Source organism: Amphiprion ocellaris, chromosome 21, assembly GCF_022539595.1.
Source record: "Amphiprion ocellaris isolate individual 3 ecotype Okinawa chromosome 21, ASM2253959v1, whole genome shotgun sequence".
Lineage (NCBI taxonomy): Eukaryota > Metazoa > Chordata > Actinopteri > Pomacentridae > Amphiprion > Amphiprion ocellaris.
Genome location: NC_072786.1, coordinates 20491177 through 20502035, shown reverse-complemented (window position 1 = coordinate 20502035; position 10859 = coordinate 20491177).

The following is a 10859-nucleotide window of genomic DNA, read 5'->3' as shown; positions in this document are numbered from 1 at the left end:
AATGACTATAAAAAATATTCTACAGTTATTGTGCTGTGAGTAGTAAATGAATGTTCTGATTTATTTTCACAGACTGGGCTTGTCTCACAATGAGGCAGTCACTACATATTTAGTTAAAAGTCTGGCTGAAGTCCAGATGTGGAGGATGTCAAGACAGACGTCCTTCTATGTAAGTATCCTGTTTAAAATTGTTCTAAATTAACTGACTTCATCACCAGCAACAAAAGCTAACTTTAGCTGAAAATAGCAGGAAATAATTATTAAAAAGCTAATAACATCTTCATTTAACTGTTTTTCATCCGCCTGTAAAACATAATTTGAGGAACTTCCCTGCAGCCAACCCAGTCTTCTGCCCAGAGAAGATGGAGAGTAAGAGATATTAGTTTGATTCATTACATTGTGTGTTTTATATAAGATATGGTTAGAATACTATTGCTGGTCGATATGCCATTATTTTTCTGTTACATTAGCAAATGTATGGTATTGATTTCCTGTACTGATTGTGTTCACAGCTGCTGGATGCCAGGAAGACTGTACTCGCTCCAGATGAAATGGAGTTATGGAGGGACATCACCACTGACATCATGTCAGATGAGGAGGATGGCAGCATTGACGGGGTGTGTGGATGGATAATACGGCCTCCATCCTTCTGCAGCCAGGCGCTAACTGACCTGTGTGCTGCCCTACAGGCCAGGCTTGAGGTTGATGAAGAACACAGCTTCACATCGCAAATGTCTTCAAAGTGGTTTGAATATCTTGTTTTGATTTTAATTTTGAGAACTATTGCAGCCATACTGTTGAATAAAGCTCTTGTTTTTCAACATATCTTTGCAAATATTTTTTCCCTTCCAAAAAATTAATGCCATTGATAGTAGGATAGCCCATCAGTTAACAATAACAAGTATGTAGGTTAACTAATTATGTATATTTTACATGGTACATATTTATTAAAATATTAATAGTCATTATTATTGACTGGGGGGGGGGGGGGATCTTTCAACCAATCATGACACAGTTTTTTTTTTTTTTTTTTTTTTTTGCCATGTCTCGTTTCATCCAGTGGGTGCCCTGAGTAACGCTAGATGGGCAGGCTAGATGCTAATTAGTTTTCACACCTCTGCCATGCCCTAGGTGTGAAGTCTTTTGGATTATGATCAGCAAGGAATGTCTAATCAATCTTTTGGAATAATCTTGTCTTTCCTGTCAAAGAAATCGGCTGCTGTTGAACACGTTCTTTCGCATTATATTCATGTCCACCAGTTGATAGTCCACTCAACATTATATGTTCTCAATGGATTGTCTCTGAAAATAATTACCTATTGACATCTTCCTTTTAAGGCAATGCTTTATATGACAGAGACTCTGGTCACATAATCAAATTACCTGTAAGCATTTTATTTTATTAAACACTAAATCCTGCGGATTTCTCTAACCCTGGGAAAACTGTCAACACTATAATACGACGTTATGATATGACTTCATACTTCTGTACAGTAGTGGTAAGCTTGTTCAAGACAGACTGGTAATGCTCTTATTGGATGATCGCAGATCAAATTTTTTTGGAAACAATTTTGCAGCTTTTGGATTTGGATGGCAAATACAACATTGATTGGTTGTCATAGTAGAGACTTTCATAGATCACTTTAGGACCAAATAAGGTTACAAAGAAGTGGCACCACAATAACTTGGCATTTCTGCTCTCTGGTCTGGTTTCATTTTCTCTCTACAAGTTATTGGATTAAAGCTGACTAACTGTTCCAAGACATAAGGCTAGCGGAATAAATTCCTTCTCCCCCTGTGAGCATTTTACTCAAGTTCAAATGCCTCCTGAGTACTTGAAATTGTTCATTTGTTGAGACAGTCCTCTATAACCTTTTCTTCTGGTGCTACACTCAAAATCAGTCATTCTTGGGCCACTTATTTCGCCCGTTTTTCTAAAAGTATTACTTGTTCACTTTGATTGAACTCAACAGGATTACAATGGGAGTCAATTGCTCCTGAGTTTGTTCATTTATTACCATGTAAACTCCTCATGTCTGCCATTGTTTCCAGGCCTTCAATAGAGATTACCTACAACTGGTGCAGGATCACTGTATTGTCTCCTCTGTAGCATGGGCTCCAAATGAAATATGAATGACATATTGTAAAATAGAGAAGACCAAAGAGGTGAGAGGTTGCTGTATATGTACTAATGAAAGGGTACAATCTTTAAAAATAGGAGTGCTTGTAGCTGCCAGCAGATTGAGCTGTGAGACCCGTGTGATTAGATGTGGTACTTTATTTAAACTACTAGCAGGAAAGAAAAAAATCGTGAGAAACCTCTAAACAAATGAGGCCATATTATGGAGATCATACACAGCATATATGGTAGTTGTAAAAAGTGATGTTTATTGTCCTCTTGAACAACACTTTCTTCAAAAAATGTGTAATCATTGTTATTAGACTTTCTTAATTTATTATCCATTCCAAGAGATTAAATTTTAGCATCTTATTTGATTTTTTTTTCTTTTTGTAACGCTATACTCTGAGCCAGTTACTGTGGGGAAAATTACACTTCTGGCATTTTTGATACAATTTTTAGAGCCTCTTTATGTCTGTAAGTCAACAAAAGACATATAGCATGTTCTTAGAATGTGATGGCAATTTAACATGTATGTCGTATGCCTGAATGCACATGCTGGTAGTGCCAGCGATCTTACGAGGTCGGACGTATTAACATTTCTGTGTCACTTTCAACGTTGCACAAGTCTCAACTGAAGAAAAGAAAAATCCCAAAAGAAATTTTGTGATACATATTGCTCAGAAAAAACAAATGACTTAACATAAGAAATGTAATGCATAAAAGTACAAAGCAAAAAAATATAACTTGGGGCATTGGAGGCAACTAATGGCGGAGACTCAGGAGCAGTCTCTTTTCCAGGAGAGTCATCAGCTGACTCTGGCAGGTCCCAGAATTGACACTGATGGACACAGCATTGACCCGCTGTGAATCAGGTGAAACAGCGCCGACCCCCTTGGAGATAGTCAGGATAAACCGGTTGACCGGGACCTCTACAGCACTTGGTGGTGGGCCCTCCATTGTGCTGAGGAACAGTGAGGTCAGGAATCTGGTGAAATTACTGTGAGAATCGTCTAGTCCAAGGGCTTTATCCAACAAAAAGGACAACAGAGATGGTATTGGGGGGGTGGGGGCAGGATCTGAGGAACTATTGGGTGGTGGTGTGGACTGGATCTAAGCAGGCTGGAGGTTTGCTGACACAGATGAGTCCTTGATGGCTAACCAGCTGCAGGCTTATCACCCATTATAACACTGAAAGGCTTGTAGGAGGAAAGCTGGTTAGCTCTGGAGTGAGTAAGGAGTTAGCAGGCTGGATGGTGGTAGTGTGTGGAACAGGTATAGGGTAAGCAGTCTGGGAAACAGGAGTGCAAATAAAATTCAAGATGAATTTGTGTGAGTAGTTCCACAGTCAGGGCCTCTTCCGTTCACCATACAGAAAACATAAAGAATTCAAATATTCATAGGATTCATTGTCCTCAAAGACAACTTGGTGACTAGGATGCCCTGGGGGAGAAACCGATGGATGGCAAGGACTGTGGTCCTGAGCTGAGGAAATGTGATTTAACTGGGCAGACAAGGAGGCCACCTGACTGGTGAGCAAACTAATTTTACTGTGGCTTGATTATTATCAGATAAATTTCTGAGGACTTGATCATGGTGGCAGGGTAACACCCCTTGGCTGGTTGCAGCCCAATGGATTTAGAGGAGATTTAGGGGGCACCAAGTGCTTCCATTCAAAGGTGCAGACATAGAAGATACGGCAGAGACAGGTTAAAAGATTAAAATGGGTTTGTTTAACAAAGGAATGAAACTGAAATCAACACAGAATGAGGACTCTAAACTGAGCAGAAACAGAACAGGTAAACCAGACTTAATTTTTCTTTTTTTTTTTTAAGGGCGAAACTGCAAAAACCAAGGAAAAACTCTAAACTGACAAGGTCGGAAGGTGTTCCTCTGAAACCTCCATATTACACACCCAACCTGGAAACCTGTGCTCATCAATTACAAAGAATCTGCAATAAAACAGGTCTCATAGTTCACTTACGACTCTACATACATGGAATACAACTAGGAGATGAACTAGATAATTGTGCCAATCAGGAAGGTAGGCAAAGGAGAAGCTAACTAACAGGCTAAGCTTGACAAAAGGCTAGGCAGTCAGACCAATGGTAAGCAAGGGACACGCACAGAAACTATAGCTAGCAGAGGGCCAGTGAGCAAAAGATAGTTACAACTCTGGTGAAGGAAACAAGCTGGCAGGAGTGAAATATACAACACAAGATCCTCTTGACCTATGAGTTGACAAGAGAAGTAGGCTAAGCTAAAAAAATATTCGGGCAAGGCGCTTTGCTAAGGCTTAGCGACATAGGAGCAGAAGTGCAACAAAAAGTAATGCTGCCAGGAAAACAACAGGAAGAAGTCGAAGTTAACTACAAGGCACAAACTGGCAGAGAATTAGACTAAAGGCAGCCTAGACCAAGCAATATGGTACAAGGATATGAGAATGAAATTCCAGTGTTGAGGGAGAAAAGCAGGTGTGTGGTCAAAATGAGCAGCTAAGGCAGACAAGGCAAGTAACCAATCAAAAAAAACAAAAACAAAAGGCAATTATTCAAGCAAGGCCTGGGCTGAGTAGTGAGTGAGTTAGTCAGTGGTCTGGTGGAGAATGAAGATATGAGCCTAAGTTCTATGGAACATGCTATCAAACAGAGACTCACTGATGGACAACAATCATTTTTATGTGTAATAACCATTTCATCCCATGCGTTTAACTTGAATCAGATACTTTAAAGCAGACGTTGCACCTCATTGCACTATTGGTAATGAAACGTGATCTACCACTCATAGTCCTGGGGGTCCTTACTGTCTTCTATATGAAGACTTGTGAGAAGGTCAGGCAGCTATCATTATTAATTAACCCTCAGTGTTGACACAAGAAAACATTGCCAACAGAGCCACACCTCAGAGGGCAATTCACCCTTAAACGTGTACTTATGACCCACAGCCAATAATCAACATCACCAACACACACAGGCACACACATACACTTAAGTGGATGAGAAAAGGTCAGAAGTAGCAACTTCCCAACCTTTTGTGGTGTTTTGCTCTGCCACTGGAAGAGCTGCATGTTGAGGGACTGTCAGAACTATGAGGGCTCTGCCAACAAAGAGGTGTGCAACCTTTACTGTCCTGGCCTTGAGAAGTACCACTGCTCTCACCCTAACATTGTTTTAAAGGCCATGTGTATTCTTTACGCTTTACATTTACCCTTTAGTTTGTTGACTTCTCAGCTGGAGGTAGGACCAGCATATTTATGAGCAGCCACAGAGTCCATGTATACCAGCTGAGAGCACATGTAGTCATGAAGGCATAAAAACATAATTAAATACAAAAATGTCAATGTAACTTCAGTTAAATGTTTGACTAAATTTGAATTCTAGTGCATTTCCACTGTATAGAAGGCATAATTTCATGTCTCATCCATAGTATGGTATAGTATTAGTTAACATCTCTCAGATTTTCTGGTTTTGGTTGAAAGTTTATGCTTGGTAATTCTTTAAATAAAGACCTGTGAGAACCATAGACAGAATAAGAAAGATATAATAATAAGAAGAAGATGTAGCTACTGTGACATTACAGGTCGGTTTCTGCACGGAGAAAATAAAACCAGGATTTTGCCACTTACTGGTTGACATCTTGGATTTTTGGAGCCAGAGATGAAAAACGATTGTAAGAGGGCAGAGCTGGAGGGCAGCGATTGGTCAGACTGAATCAGAGCAGGACCCTCTACGCACTAACATTTACTAGCTTCTGCTAGCTTTATTAATGCCTTTATTGCACACTAAACACTACATTATTTAACAGTTCTGAACAAGAACACATCCTTAAAGAATGCATTTGAGAAAACACCCACACACCCACCAAATAGAATTACGGTTATTTCAAAAGTACATTTGCATGTAATATACACTATAAACATAATTGCTAGGAGATGGGACTTCTGGGTTTTGTCCACAGCAGCCCATTCCCTGAAATTTAATACCTCCCATGAATTCTCAAATGATCCTGTCATCTCACTATTAATATTTGATCTTTAATGAACAGTGAAGAATGTTTAATTAAAGCTTTTTCAGAATGACACCTCTAAAGCTATTAAGTGAAGTCATGTCCTATTCTCTATCATATCAGTTTCAGTGGGGCACCGACTGGCCACTACATGAGTTTTATTGAAAGGCCAATATCAGCACAGTGATAAATCGCTTCAGCACTAGTTTAGATGGCCCAGCTGGCAGCTTGTTTGGAAGAGGAGCTGCATACAAAGTTCAATCCCATCTGTCTCCAGCAGAGTTAAGAGTCAACGCTGGTGCCACAAACACTCATCCATGACATTTGCAGTCAGCTCTGAGACGCAAATCATCCTGTGGGGAGCCTTATAATTAGGAGATTTTTGCATGATTTAATCGATCAACAGAGAAAAGAAAGAGAAATATCCACAAGGTATTAATTATGGGTTTCCTCAATTTTCTGTATCCATATCCACAATTCACTCAAGTGGGACACATCTACACTCATAGTCTCTCGCTCCACAATGAAACATGAATGATCATCCAAGGTGGTCCTGACTTCCAACTATGCCCTGAGCCAATGCCACAGGCAAGGCGTTCCTTTGGCTCCTTTCTGTACAACATCCCTCCAGCCAAGAACCAATGTCTTTTCAAGTGTGTTACACAAAGTGGAAATGTTGAGTATGAGGAGGAAGGAGGAATGCACAAATACAGATACATGAATCAAAGGCCTGTATGTGTTGGAGTTTTGGACACACACCTTAATCATGGCATGCTTGTATATTTTATTTATTGCCTATTTATTATTAAGCATATATCAACGTTAAATAATTCAACAATTTCTTCTTTCTTACTCTTAAGCTAGGTCTCAGTGCACAATACCTAGGAGGTACATTTTCACATTCTTTTTTTTCTTAACGTATCACTGCTAACATGAGGTCTCAACTTTCTTTAACTCCCCTGAGGGGACTTTTGATCCATAATTTAATCATTAATTCCTTCAAGGTGACAGAGGACTTCCACCAGTCTGCTTTTTGCTTTGGTAATGTAATTAGCCATTAAACAGAAACTGAGACATTTTAAAAGTGGCATGATCCGTCTATGTCAGACTTCATCACATCCACCCTTGAGGCTCACAATCAAATAGGAAATTTGTCTAAGTCAGATTTTACAGTATAATCACTGGCAGTGTGGTAGCAGCAGTGCTGTCAATCACCAGGCTGTAGTGAATGGTGTTATCAGGTATTCAACAAAAAAATAAAAATAGAGATGGCATGGGGTAGAGGTGAACAAGTGTGTGTGTGTGTGTGTGTGCGTGCGTGCGTACGTGTGTGTGTGTGTGTGTGTGTGAAGTTTACCAAGCTTGTTGCCACCCTCTGCCAGTACCAAGAGACGGGAGTCAGATGTATGTCTAACATGGCGACACGACCAGTGATTGCAGCGACTTCTCCCAACAGTGCAGTGCTTTCGTGAATTTCTCCATCTTCGTCTACATGTGTGAGCAGAGTGAGTGGAGCTAGAATGGAGTGTGTGCATGACTGATGGTGCCTTTTGAAGATTGTGTAACAAAAAGAAGACCACAGGGTAACTGTGTTGAGCAGGCTTGGACTGCTATGCTGAGAGGGTCCTGAGACCACCACAGCCCTGCCTGGAGCAGTGCCGGAGAAGGTAACCTGTTAGCACTTCGACAGGACTCAGACCCGCGACAAGCATGGAGGAGGGCAAGCTAGTCTAGTCGCTAACCCATACAAGCCAGCCGTTCCTACAATCAGTCTGGCAAACATTTGTTCTCTGGACAGCAAAATGGATTACATCAGGCTTTGGAGAGTTTCTATGCACAGAGTGAGAGATTGTTGTGTGTATGTTTTCTCTAAGACCTGTCTAAATCAAAACATCATAGATGCCATGGTCCTGGATGGCCTGTCACTCCACAGAGCAGTCTGAGTTGCTTGACAGTCTGGTAATCTCTGGAGTGGCGGCCTGGCTGCTTACATCAATAAATTGTGGTGTCTGGATTCTGAGGTGGTCTCTGCTCTCTGTTCACCACATGTAGAACCCATGACTGTGAAATGTAGACCATATTACTTGCTGTGGGAGTTTACAGTGATCATCGTGTACCACCGATATAACACTAATGTGAATGAGGCTTTGTACAAACTCTACAACACCATCATTGAGCAACAGACACCCCACCCTGATGCATTTTTCATTGCTACATAAGTCTAAAGTCTGTCCTACCAAAGTTTTATCAGCATGTGAACAAGATGTGACAGCATATATGACCTGGTGTACACAAACATTAAAACTCTTCAAGCACCACTGCAAGAAAGTTTTGAGAGCATCCAGTGGGAGATCTTTAAAGTGGTTGCTACATATGACAGCATCACTGACTTGGGGGATTATACTGACTCTGTAATTGGCTATATCAACAAGCGCACAGATGATGTGACTGTTGCCAAACCACCAAACTAGTGTGTCAACTACAAACAATGTCTTCACTGCTGACAGCCTGCAATTCTGCATTTGGATCTGGGAACACAGCAACATACAGACTTGCTAAGAGGAACCTGCCATGGGGCATCAGAGATGCAAAGCAGCAGCATGGACAGAAGCTCAACAGCTACTTCATGGACAATAAAAACACACAGCACTTGTGGTACACTATCAAATACAAGCCCTCCACCTTGCATGCAGGCCATAGCAGACTTAATGACTTGTGTGCACGTTTCAAGGCAAATAACAAGCAGGCACTGATGATTACCCTATCGTCCAGTGACTAGATACATCAGCTGCCCAAAGCTGCGGTAAAAAAGGCCTTGGCCAACATCAATCCCCGCAATTCTGCCAGGCCAAACAACATATTGTTCCCACCCTTCTTTATGAGTTTAGTCTGATTAAACTTGACCCATCAAATTGTGAGACTCAACATGTCCAAGAAGAGACTGTTTCTATCCTTAAAGATACAGAGGACCTTCCAAAAAAAAAGTGAAATGCGCTTTAATGCAGTGACGTCAATGATGATCATAAAGTAGTCATCACTAACCTGCATCACTGCATTAAAGCGCATTTCACTTTTTTTTGGAATTAACAGTCATTCAGAATTTATCAAGTTGAGAAAAGGCATGACGAGGCAAACATGTTATGGTAAACTAGATACAGCTTGTGTATGAGTACAACATGTGCATGCCCACCTTTCTACAATTAGGAAAAAAGATGTATACACAATCACTTCCCTGTACTTTCAATTTACTACTAACACCTCTGTATATCTTTAAATTCTGCTTCATAACATAGTGCTCATGTAAATAAAAAATGACAGTAATTAATTTAAAGACATTATCATACTATATGAACATATCTGATGATGTCAGTCAATTAATTCAGACATTACGTTTTGCGATCAAATTATTTTTTGGACACATATCTCAGGGTGTCAGCATCAGTCAAATAAAATCCCATGTTTGTCACAGAGGAACTGGAAATAAGATCCAAGTGCAGACACAGAAAGCCGGCAGGTTGTGGCAAAAAGAAATTTTAATCAAACAAAACTCAAACAAAAACATAGAACGTGGGGAATAAATGCAAGACAGCTGGAGAATCTGGGGAAAATACAGGGTTCATCACATAACTAATCCAGTGACAAAAAAATAAAAAATAAATCATATTTAAACCAGGCAACAAACTAAAGGAGCATGAGAAACATGAAGAAAGCAAACAAGCAGGCAAACACCAAGTAAGTGAACAAGAAAGGAAGAAGCAGGGTACAAAAAACTCTATGTACCGACCAAATACAGACTAGGACAATCTAGCAGTTGAGCATAAGGCAAACAAACAGGAGGAACTGACAAAGACAAAGGGAGATGTAATACTAGATATACGCAGAGAACTAACTGGGGAAACAACACATAGTTGGTTCACAAGACACAGGTAAAACTAATTAGGAAAATCAAAAAGGGATGGAAAAACAGGCAAAGGGATTACAAAGGGAACAAACAATAGTGAAACGAGAAAAACTGTCTGAAAAACATAACAGGAAGTAAAGAAGACAAAAAGAAAACCCAAAGTCCATGACAATGTTCTTGTTTGTCTCCAATAAAACCTTTGTATATTCACTGCATATTTATGACAAATTTAAAAGCAATATTTTTCATGTTCTTGGACAGACTAAAAACTTTGAAGAGAGGATGTCAAGGTGAATAGATGGGTTGACAAAGTGACTGTGACACTTCTTGCTTCTAAATAGGCAATGCTATTTCTTTTAAATATGACTTTTATTATTATTTTACTAAGTGGTTCTTTTAACCACAACAAAGTGGGTTCCCTAATGTCAAAAAGTACCGCTTTAAACCAAAACCTTGATCTTTATATCATTACAGTGAGGTTTGTGTAAAAACCTAATTAAGCAGTAACTGTAGTGACAGATCAGGAAACAGTTTAAATTAATGTGTTCTGTCATTAATGTTTAGTCTTTCCCATGAGGCAATGTAAACACAAAATAACAATAACCCTCATTTTTTGTGTTTAGTGAAAAACCTATGAGCAGCTCGGCAGCCAACAGCCACAGAAAAGCCTGGGATAAAAGAGGCACAAACAGCATGGCAGATTTGCTTGTGGGAGAATAGAATTTTCATAGGTGTGATAGGTGAAAACCCAACTGCATGAGCGCCCAATGATCTGAGGAGGCCTTGAAGTACTCCTTGGGGAGCCCAGATAAAGGAAGGCAGGAGCGGACCACA